This window comes from Poecile atricapillus, chromosome 3 (assembly GCF_030490865.1).
Source record: "Poecile atricapillus isolate bPoeAtr1 chromosome 3, bPoeAtr1.hap1, whole genome shotgun sequence".
NCBI classification, from domain to species: domain Eukaryota; kingdom Metazoa; phylum Chordata; class Aves; order Passeriformes; family Paridae; genus Poecile; species Poecile atricapillus.
The window spans coordinates 38,026,689-38,038,343 of NC_081251.1; positions in this window are offsets into that span (position 1 = coordinate 38,026,689).

Sequence of the window (11,655 nt, forward strand, 5' to 3'; positions counted from 1 at the left end):
AATGTTCCTTGAAGTTCTGTTTTAGAAATGGAGATTATTTATTTTTCACTTTTGTAGCAATTATATTGAAAATAAAAAAAAAAAATCATAATTATTTTGGGTTTTGCGGAATCTGAAAGCTGAGATAAAGAATGGAAATCCCATTTTCTAATGAAGGTTCTCAAATAATACTTACATTTGATTAAAATTCGTATCACTGTTCCAAATTTAACAGGATTCTGTCTGGAAATAAAAGTCTCTTAGTCAAAGCTGATTCAAAAAGGTTAGTAATACTTTAGTTCTTAGCCTTTTTCCAGAAGGTTTCTGACAGAACATTTTCTCATGAATCATCTCGCCTTGAGCAGCTGACACTGCCTTTAAGTAAAAGGAAGTGAAATATATTTCTATTTCTCAGAGATTCTTTTCTTATATTCTCCAGCTATTTGATCTGGTTTAGGTAATGGATCTCTATAAATGATGATAAAAAACTAACAGATGAAAAAGCTAATTAAAACTAAAAACTGGAATGTGTACTGGCAAAACTGGAATGGCAAATAATTTGTGTGTGGGATCCCACTGAAGTAAAAATAATGGAGTCTTTTGTCCAATTTGTGGTTGTGGCTGCAAATGCATGGTAAATATTACTTCCAAAAAGAGACATAGCTGTCCAACACAGATGTTAGATATTTTCAGTCTTAGACTGAAAGTGAAACTACACTAGTTTGGAGACCAAAAGCTTAAACCTTGTGATGTTTAAACTGTGTTACAAACAAGAATATAGAATTCAAGAAAACAAAAAATGGAAGTAAAAATAAGAAATAGAAAGAAGTCCTTGAACCCAGTCTGTATTTTCAGAGATTATTTTTGGTTTCTTTAATTTATCAGCTGTTGGAAAGATGGTAGTCCAAACAAAGTATCAGGAAACAAGCAATCCTAGTTTTCCTGCATCTTGATAAATACACTCAGATACTACTGAATGCTAGTGACTACCCATACTTCCTCCTGTTTTCTCTGCTTAAGAATATCCACTGCTTTTTCATGTACTTTAATAATTTAAATATAAATGTCAGTAGCATTCAATAGTATTTTACAACAAGTTGGTAAATGCCTGGATAAATTTTCCACAAAGATATGTAACTTTATGAACAAAAGAACATTTTCAAAAAAGAAGGGGTGGTCTGACATTAAAAAAAGAGAAAAACCAGCATTGACCATGCCTGCATATTGTCAGTATAGATTAAACCACAAAATAATTCTCAGGAGGTAAATGCTGTTACATCCTTTGTAACATCCTGTTACATCCTTCCCCCTGTGAGAGCTCAGCAACGCAAAACAATTTTTTGGAAAACACAAGTGACTAATGTTGAGTGAGGCAGAAGTTTTATTCACAGGGATCTGAGTTAGCACCCAAAATTACATCCAAACAGTGCTCCCTTTTACTGGCATTCTTGCTAAACTATTTGAAAGAGTAATCTATTCCAAGTAGGCAATTTTGACAGCAACTGGTACTGCTTAAATATATATTAACTCTGTTAAATTGAACTGAATGTAATGCTGGGAAACCTTAATATAGGCCATTAGAAGATGTAAGGAGATAAACTACACATAAGGAGAAAATGCTGTCTCTGGCCATCTGCTTGTCCTAGTAACACACAGAAAATTTGCAATATGCAACAATTCCCTCAACTTACTGAACAGCAGGTGCCCATCTTTTCCTTCAGCTGTCCAAAAACTGTTCCCTTACAACTTTCCCTGTTCTCCCTGAAGTATTCTTTCATGGTTTTGTAATGCCAAGGAGGAACAGGTTCTGTTTGAATTAGAATTATCTCAATTCACCTGGTGACCAATGGATATAGATACTTATTCTGTCCTGTGAGCATTCTACTTTAATGAACAATCACTTTTTTCCCCCTAGTGTCACATCTTTTATAGAGGAAGACAACAGCAGTATTTTGCAAACAATGAAAAGCACAGGGTGTGAGCACTGTGAATAAGGAATGCTGTTTCCACTGTTCTCTTTTTCTCAATAAATGCTAAACCATAAGTAAAGCAATAAATTGAACCAGAATAAGTTATTGTCTTAATCCTTAGCAAACATTTTTTTCTTCACTTGAAGGGGGATTATTGTTGCTTGAGGTCCTAGGAATATCAGGCTGAGATATTACAGAAGGAATAGAGCAGAGTATTCCATTCAAAAAATTAGGGGATCAAAGGTCAAGATATGGGAATATTAAATTTAACATACAAGTGTGTATCTTTTCTGCATTTATTTTGAATGTCTATGTTTTTAATTATATGCCATATACATTCTGGAAAAGTTTTGTGTCCTGCAGTTAAAATTTAATGCAGTAAATTAAGATTCTGGGGACTGCAAAAATAATGAATTAAAGCTTCAAATTTACAACCTCATCAAAAACAAAATATGAATATCAAATTTAGTGTTAGGCAGGTAGTCAAAAACTATGAACTCAGCAGCCACTAAGCAGCCAGTTACATATCATTAGCTGCCTCCTCATTCATCCTGGGGATTTCATGACCACTCATATAATTTTCATATTCTGCACCTCTACATGAGCCTCTTGATATTCAGAAATTAGATAGTACCATGCATTTAGCTATAAGAAGTTTGAACAAGTAAGTATGTTCTAGTTATGGATTAACACCAATCCAAACATTAACAAATTGCAATTGTGAGTGCATTGATGGTGGAGTTTCCATAATGTGCCCTTTGCAGCATGTTGTAGGTTAGAACAATCTCTAGGAAGATGTGAATTTAAAGCTCCTTTAAACAGATTTTTATGTAAGTGGATTGGTTGCTCAGCTCTCCAGGGAAAAAGGCTGTTTAGCCCTTCCATCAAAGTCACTGTGCAGAGAGAGAAAAGCTCATGAGGGCTGTAGGTGAAACATGGTCTTGGTGATGAGGGCACTTATCTGGAAAACAGTGTATTTATATTCCAAGAGACAGAGAATGGAATTAACCCACTTTTACACCCTAGGGAAATGTTTAATCTCCTACCAAGCAAGAAAGGGGAAACGATGCCAGCAAAGGGTACCAGCAGTCTCCTTTCCCTTTTAAAGCAAACCTAAATTGTCTTTGCATTTCAACTGACAAGTTGCTGTTGCATAAAACCCTACAACAGGCTAAGTTGGGGTTTGGGCATTCAATCTGAATTCTCATAGGAGACCCAAATTTGCACCAATCTGTGCTTGAATAGCTCAGATCCCTAAGTAAATCCTACAATTGAAAAACTAGGAAGTCAATGAAATGTAGGCACCTCCAGGGCTAAGCACCACAGAGGATTAATTTTGGACAAAGATTTTCTTTAAGGACCAAAATTGCAATAAAAGTTATTTTAGAGGCCTACACACAGCACTAGATCTCATCCCTATTGTTTCAGTGTTACATCTTCTTCAAGTACACCATCAATAATTTCTCTCTGTTGTATGCAGCTATTATGAGGATGAAATTGATATAGAGAGTTAATGTGATGATAATAGTAACTAGAAAGTTAGATAAAAATGATATGACATAATACCACTTAAAATGTTGCACAGTATTAGAGACACATTTTAATCCTTATGATTTGTTTCACCCTTAGCAGGTTACATTAATCTTCTGTTCCAGTGACCCTATTTATATCTGACGTGGGCTGTAATTTTAAAACCAGCATCTCTTTTCAAGTTCTTTGGCTTCCAAACACTGAAAATTAGAGGCTACTTGTAAGAGGTAGGCTTTACTTTACATTAAAATTGATTCATGTCTGTTCCATTTGCGATTATGTTTTGGTTTTTTTTGTTTGGTTTGGTTTTGTTTTTTTGGTGGGGCTTTTTTTTTGTTGTTGTTGTTGTTTTTTTTGTTTTGTTTTGTTTTGTTTTGCTTTAGATGCTTTTCCATTTTAGGGACCTAGATGAACAGCAGAGAGGAAAACTGTTTTCTTTGCATTGTTAACACAGCTCAAGCCTGGGTCAGGAGAAATCCTGTGGAGGAAGGGGAGATGCTGCTTTCCCTGACAGCAGCTGACCTTGCTCAGCTGGGAGAAGCTTCTGGAGAGTGTGATACATTCTGGAGGATGTGAGTAGCAGAGTGTGAAGGACACAGAGCAAGCAGAGGGTCCACAGCAGGAAGAGGCTGGGGAGCCCCAGAGAGGATAAGTGAGCAGGCACACAGCCAGGCCTCCTAGAGGCTACAAGAAAGAAAAGATTTTTTTTCTCAGGACAGGGAAGGAGGAGAGGCTGCTGGAAGCAGAGGAACTGCTAAAGATTTCTGGCAAAGTTCAGGACTAGGGTTAGAGGACATTATACATGGGCAGGAGGAGGAGTTTTTTTTTTTCCTAAGGGAAAGATTTAGGATTTTTTGTTTATTATAATGCTGAAAGAAACTTAACTTTTAGTTTAGAAGTCCTGATAATGCAATGCTCACTTTAAAGGAAAATTTCATGTAATGTAATCTCAGATCTCACATTCACTGGCAGACATATCAGAGTCAGATGTGTTTCTTATTCAAACTCTTTTTCATTTTTAAACAAGTATCACTCAGTAACTCTTCATTATTTTAAAACATTTGTAGATATTCACAGAATGGCAGGTTTTTGACTTGCTGCATTTCAAAGGTTCAGATAAGACTAGATGAGAAAGCCTATCATCAGACTACAGGTGTACTTAAATGATTTTTCACACTGGGGAAAACAGTGCTACCTTGTCCCCTCACCCCCAAGCAAAGCAAAGCAAAGCAAAACAAAGCAAAGCAAAGCAAAGCAAAGCAAAGAAAAGCAAAGCCAATAAAAAATTTAAACTGAACACTTGAATCATCTGCTTAACCCAGGCAATAATATGCACTGTCATCAGTGACCTCATCAGCGTCATTCCTCAGAAAGGATTAGCTGTGTAAAGTAGAACTGACACAAAATTCATTCCCATTAAAAATGTGAGTAAAGTATTATCCTGTTGACCGAACAGAAGACAGCCTGAAAGAAAACATCCCATGGAAACCTGTGTCAAGAAAGAGACTGGTAGGAAAGATAAGGCCAAGCAAACAATGGTCACTTCAGCTCATCAAAATTGCAACAACTTTGTGGCTGAATCCCTTTGACCCTGCTAGGAAGGAAGCCTGGGGGTTGCTGATGCTAAGTGGCAGAAGCATCATCATAGGACAGCCACCCAGGCTGACGCCTTATTTATACCAGAACATGATTTCTGGCAAAGAGATTGTGATAATATTTCACTAGAGGAAGAAAGAGTGCTCTATTCCCTTGAACATCACTCTGAACCTACAGGACAAGTATCAGTAAAGAAAATTCTTATATTTATCCACAGGAAAACAAACATCTAACTTGCCCAGTCCTGTGGCAGGAGGCATAACACATTTTGGGGACAGATGAAGGAAATCCAATGAACAGATACCAGTTATGTATAGTACTCCATCCCTCCCCACCTCCCCCTTTCCTGCTCTACTAGTAATGATTATTTTTAGTAATAATAATGTTTAAAGAAAAATAAGATGTCTCAACCCTTTCATACAATTACTATGTGAGCAAGCACTCAGTTTACCTCTTTCTCTTTCAGTTAGTGAGTATGGGAAAATGTTGAAACAAAACATCTTAGCAGTGTCATATTTTTAAAAGTGCTGTTATAAACACAAGATGCTTTTTCCAGCAGAAGACCTAATAATGTCAAAGTGCAGGAGGTCTCATGAGCAGAAATAATGGCAGTTTCATGCAACATGTGAAATTATAATGCATCTTATGAGTAAATCAAATAACTTTTTCTTTATAATTTCTGAATTCCACAGGGGCCATGAAACACATATTTAAAAGGTGTGCAGAAGGACCTTATTCATTAAACAGCAGAGAGAAGTAGTTGAAGCTTTATTAAAAATTGACTAATAGGCATTCCACATAATTGAACTGACAGGCTGTTTTGACAGCTGCAAGCAAAAATGTGCTTTCTCTAAACAGTGGGTGTAAATCTTTTAGATTTCTAGAAAGAGAAATGATGTACTGGTTTAACTTTAATCAGTTTATGAAGTAAAAAAAATTGTAACTGTTCACCTAAGTAGTTGAAGCTACGCTAATTGAAGGTGCTGCCAGTCATTTCAGTGATAGAGTTTGAGCTGAAAGAATTGCCAAGTTCTCACACAATGAGAAAGGTGGAAGGTGAATACTTTAAAAAGTTTTGCTCAGCAGAAAATGTAAATTAAGATGAAAACTGAACCCTGAACTTGATTTCCAGAAAGGCTCTGAAATATTCAGTCTGACTGAAGTTAGTGGATTTTGCAAGAATCTCTCAGCTTTGAAAATCAGGCTGCAACTAACTAACAAATGTGACAATCTGCACCTTGAGTGGGCTAACGTGAAGTAATAGGCAATTATACGGTCTAAATAAAAAAAAAAAAGAAGGAAGAAAAGGGAAATAAAAAACAACAACAGAGAAAGGCTGCTTATGGGACTTTGCAGGTTTGAGAATTCAAAGTAGAAGGAAGCTAGGAAAAAAATTTGTAAAAGTTAGGTGGGAAAGACAAGTTAGAATTAAAGTTGGATTTTATAATAATTAGTTCACTAAAAAGGAAAAATTGACCAATTAGGCAAGTGTCAGAAAAGAGAAAGAAATTTTACAAAGGACAAGCAAAACATTAAAAAGGTAAAATAATGAAGACTTAGAAACCAGATGGAAGACTGAATATTGTCTAGGTATTGACACACTACATAATTAGAATCAATGTGAGTGTAGGACTTGTCAAGGAAGCATTGAAAATAGGACCATGTTGCTTTGAATTCAATCTTTAGGTGTTCTTTTAATCTGTGTATACAAGTATACATTTTATATCTTGATTTAGAACAGATCTATCCTCTTTTTGAAAGCTCACAAAAAGAAGGATAAGTCAGGTGGACTCGCCACAGGCACGTCACTTCAGCTATAGGCATATATAGAATAGTACAGCAGCAGTCAAGAGAAAAGAAAAATCTTAGAAGAAATGAATAGCTGACACACTGGGACTAGTCTACCTGGTGTTTGATTATAACATCTCAAAAGCAGAAGGACACAGCTATTGAATTTCTGTACGTGTTTTTATTTTTAATAAACAAGAAAACGGAAAGTTTTAATATCCAAACGCTGCAACACTGCCATGCTGAAGTTATCTGGTGTTTGATTAATGCATTGAATTGATGTATAATAACTGAACAAGAAATCTACATGCTGTTTGGAGGGTTTATTTGATTTGGACAAAGTCTTTTAGTCATTTTGTATGAGAAAGAGTGCTCTCGGAAGATAACTGTGTATTTTACAGTTATAAGTTTTAAACTACCCTGTATTCCAAGAGGGAAGAGCAATTGAAACACTGACTATTAGTAAAACTGGTTTGCAAATGAAATTTGATTGATATTTTAGATTTCTTGGGACTATATGTGGCATAGCTTTGTATAAATTATATTTGTTTAAAATGCAACCGAGCTCAGAACTGCCAGGAACAATTTAGACCCCATAAATGTTTCCTCTAAATTGAATCAGAGAAGGCTGAAAAGCCTCTAAACACTGTACAGGGATTCAATGTTTAGGTTTTAAATGAAACAATTTTAAAAATTGGAGCCTTGCCATCATTTATAGCACTGTCAGAGTCAGTGCTCTGATAAAATAGGTTGATTTTCTTCTTCTGTTCCTTGCTCATCTTTATTGGACACTTTCACTGTTAAATGCAGTAGATGAGGGGGGTGGGATTATAAGAGAGAACAAAAGGGTAAATGAAACATGATTATGGAAAGCTCTTTTCAGAAATTGCATTTTATAGTCAATATGGATATTTTTGCCTACACCCAACACTAAAGACCAATTTTATGAAACACAATAAAGCCATCTCAGATATTTTCTTGTTTCACTATATCCAAACACATTAATTTTTTGGTTTCAATGAAGATTTATGCTACCTATATTGCACAAGGTAAGTGTAAATAAGAGTTATAAATTGCTAAGAGGTTAATGTTGCTTGTGAATGGAACTATTGTTCTCTAAACAGCCTGAATTTTAGAGAATCCAGCTAACTTAACGCCTATGAGGTGCCATACAGGAAAAATGCTATAAAAATCTAATAACAATAAATATGCATTGGTATTAAGTTATATTAGCTTGGGTGAAAGTGCATATATTTAGAATTTATTAGTATATATACAGTTAAAACAAGTTTAAATTAAAAATATTTTGGACACATGTGTGTCCAGCTCACCACATATGTACCTACTCCTTCATTTGATTTGATGCTTTGTGATTTATTCTTGGAAAAAAAGACTGCATAGAAGTATCTTAACTCTAAAGACTGAAATTATTGCAAGCTTCCAGTGCAATCTGCAATGGAATTCACAACTGAAGAACATTTTTGCTTAGCAAGAAATCTTTTGCTAATTTTCCAAAAGCTACGTCTTAAGACAAGGCCTAGAGAAAATACCAGAACCTGCCATTTCTTAGAGGAGATGTAGATCTGCTTATTCTGGATGGAAAACATCAGGATCCAGACTAAAAGCCCATATTTCAAATCCTTTGCATTATGTCAGATTTCTGTGGCAGGATTCGCAGCAACTCCTTAAGCCTCAATAGCTTTGCTGTACTCAGTCCACTGAGTAGAGACATTTGCTGTATGATATTAAGAAATGGTAAATATTAATGTATGAGCAAGCCTTAACTATTACTAGATGTATTGTCTAAAAATCTAGCAAAGAAGAAACTATGGCAAAGGATCAGCTTTCACTAGAGGAACTGGAAGTTGCCTACAAGTGCCAAAGCAATGCTTTTTAACGCTGTTATAGAGCATAAGACAGCTAGCTACAAACCACTTGCATTTTGCACTATGTATATATATATGTGTGTGTGTATATATATATATATATATATATGTGTGTGTGTGTGTATATATATATATATATATATATCAGACACTATGTCCAGTGCCAGGGCACAGTCAGTTTTCATGCTGCTACTATTCCCTCCAGTGCATACCACAGTCATACTCTACCACTCTACCATCTCTCTACTTCTCCCTTTGAAGGTTTTGGACACATAAAAATGCATTTCTGAGCACCGTTCAGGTGTGATAAGGAGATGTCTGAATCTATTTGAACATAAAATGCGCTAATATAAAAATGAGCTACTGGTTGTATTCTACCTTTGAGGCTACTACAGCTTATCTTCCAAGCCTGAAGAAATAGGTCATAAAATCATGCTTTGAATCAAAACCATACCAATACTCTGACAGTTAAGAATGTTCTGCTGATGGTCTACCTCTACACAATTCAAGGGTAATAAATTTAAAAAACAACCAAATGGAATAACAACTTTCATGTGCAGTGATTTCTCAAATCGTAATATAACAAATTATTTTGACTGCAATGGTAACAGCAAGCACTTATTTAAAAAGAAAGGTGATTACTTTTACTTTCAGTACATTATCTTTTGACAAAAAATGCTGGTTTCAATTAATGTATATTGATTCAAAGGGATTTTTAAATTAAATTGATATGCAGTGGTTCTGAATGGTAATTTTTTTTTACTTTAAGAATGAATTGAGCTTAGAAGAGTGTATCTTATTCTGAAAATGTTGGTTTGACCAGAAAATTCAATGAAATTAAAATGAGATTGATTTGAGGGGGAGGAAATTTGAATAGATCAGAGGAAAATGTGGCACATCCTAAAATAGTTTAGAAAAAACAAATTCCTACAGATTATTGCTTCTTTTGCCACATCCTTCTCTTAAGATCAGGAAAAGTCCAAGTCAAAGTGATCTTCCATCACTCTGGCTGCCTAGTTTAGTTAAACCCTAAAATCATGAAATATAACAAAATTACCCCTTAGCTTCATTTTAAACTATCCCTTTAGCTTGAAAGAGAGTGGAAGAGACATGGGGAGAAGATGTAAATGGCAGTGTAATTAGGATTTGGGAACAGGATATCTCCTACAATGACTAAAAAGTGTTTGGAAGAAACTTCCTTTGTTCATTAGGGCTCTTTAAAATTCTTACCACTGCATATTTTTTTCCATATTCATACAGGCCAAAACCTAATCTGGATCACTACACCTGACTGCTACACAGACAAGTGCTCATATTTCTTCTTTGCATGCTTAGTTGAAGAATTATATTCAGAGGAGCTTTTTAAGAAAGAATTTCCCCATTTTGAATTTATGCTTGTTGTGGATAGTCTTTTGTTAGATATTTTACTATCTTGTCTTATAAATCTCCAAAGAACAAAAGCAACTGTGTGTATCATATTCAAACTTTTGGGTATATTACACTGCTCAGGTAGTATACATGTAAAACTGGAAACAAAACAATATAGTGCAAGGTGTAGGGACTAAATAATTAACATCATTAATCTTTGTCCTGATGCACAAGTCCTCATAAACTACAGAGGTATTGCAGAGCAGCAATAACATAAAAATGAAGTGCCCTGGGCCATCCTTTCCAGAACCACCAGTGTTAGGTTGTAAACATTGCTGCTCATCTCATGTTTTTAAAGTGCATGTTAAGTAGGGAGTTATTGTTAAGGTTCCATCCTCTCTTAGTGCACAAAGGAGAAAGAACCTGGCTAGACTAGCCTCTAGGAGCACATTTTTTATCAGGGTAATTTTAGGTATTTTCAGCCAGCCACAGAAATAGTTATGGGGAAAGGAGGAGGTGTGGAGAACACACCAAATAAAAAAATAGCACATTTATAAGCTTTTCATTTTTTTCCAGACTTTTTTTTTAAAGTTCTTATTATTATTATGCATGCCTTTGATTTGGGCTCTAAAAAAAAAACCTGAAACTTTTAAAGGCTTTATTTTTTCTCACTTTGAAAGTTTTTACTTCTGCCTAAATGGTCTCTTTATAGGTGGTCTTACAAAAGACTTGATAACACAATCTGCCTAACTCCTACAAGTCTGAAGTTGAGCTCCTTTTAGCTCCTACTCGGATGGAAAGGCACTTCTTGTCTTCCCTCTCTATTCTGTGGTTTAAATGCATGTATCGTTCTCTGTGGTCACAGCCCAGAGTTAAAACTGTTTCTAAATAACTGCAATTAAACCAAACATGCTAATATCTCTAGAAACATATGCCATAATTTTGGCATATTTCTTATATGTTTCTCCCTCACTGAAAATGCTATAAAAGAGTGATGCATTTTTGCTGTGACCTATCACCTGCTCTAAAAAGGTGTACGTGATTGTATTTATTTATCCATGTCTATAAAGCATACATTCATACATACATAATTTGTTTTCCACATGCTTCTTGTTCAGAAATCACCAGAGCCATAGAGGAATAAAGGTAGAGGAATAAAGGTAAAGGAATAAAGTAAAATAATGAAGTGCAAGCATGTGAGATTTGATTCACAGAAAGTTGTGTTGGCTGCTTCCAGAGACAGACTTAGTAGTAAAACTGTCATGGATACCACAAGTACAACTGCACTGAAGCCCAGAGAGTAGGAAAGCCAAGCTGAAAATGGCAAGGGAGAAAACAGTGCTGGGTCTTGGCTGAAACAACTGTCTGACTTTATCCCTTTCATCAAGACTCACTGCAACTGTGCTGCTCTGTAAGTAGGACTCAAGCACTGGAAAGCATGGTTTACATAGAATGACATGAATTTTTTAGTTTAATAAATGCTCCAGGAGCTTTCCAAAAGTCAGTGGTATTTGACTAAATAAAATATTTGATCTGAG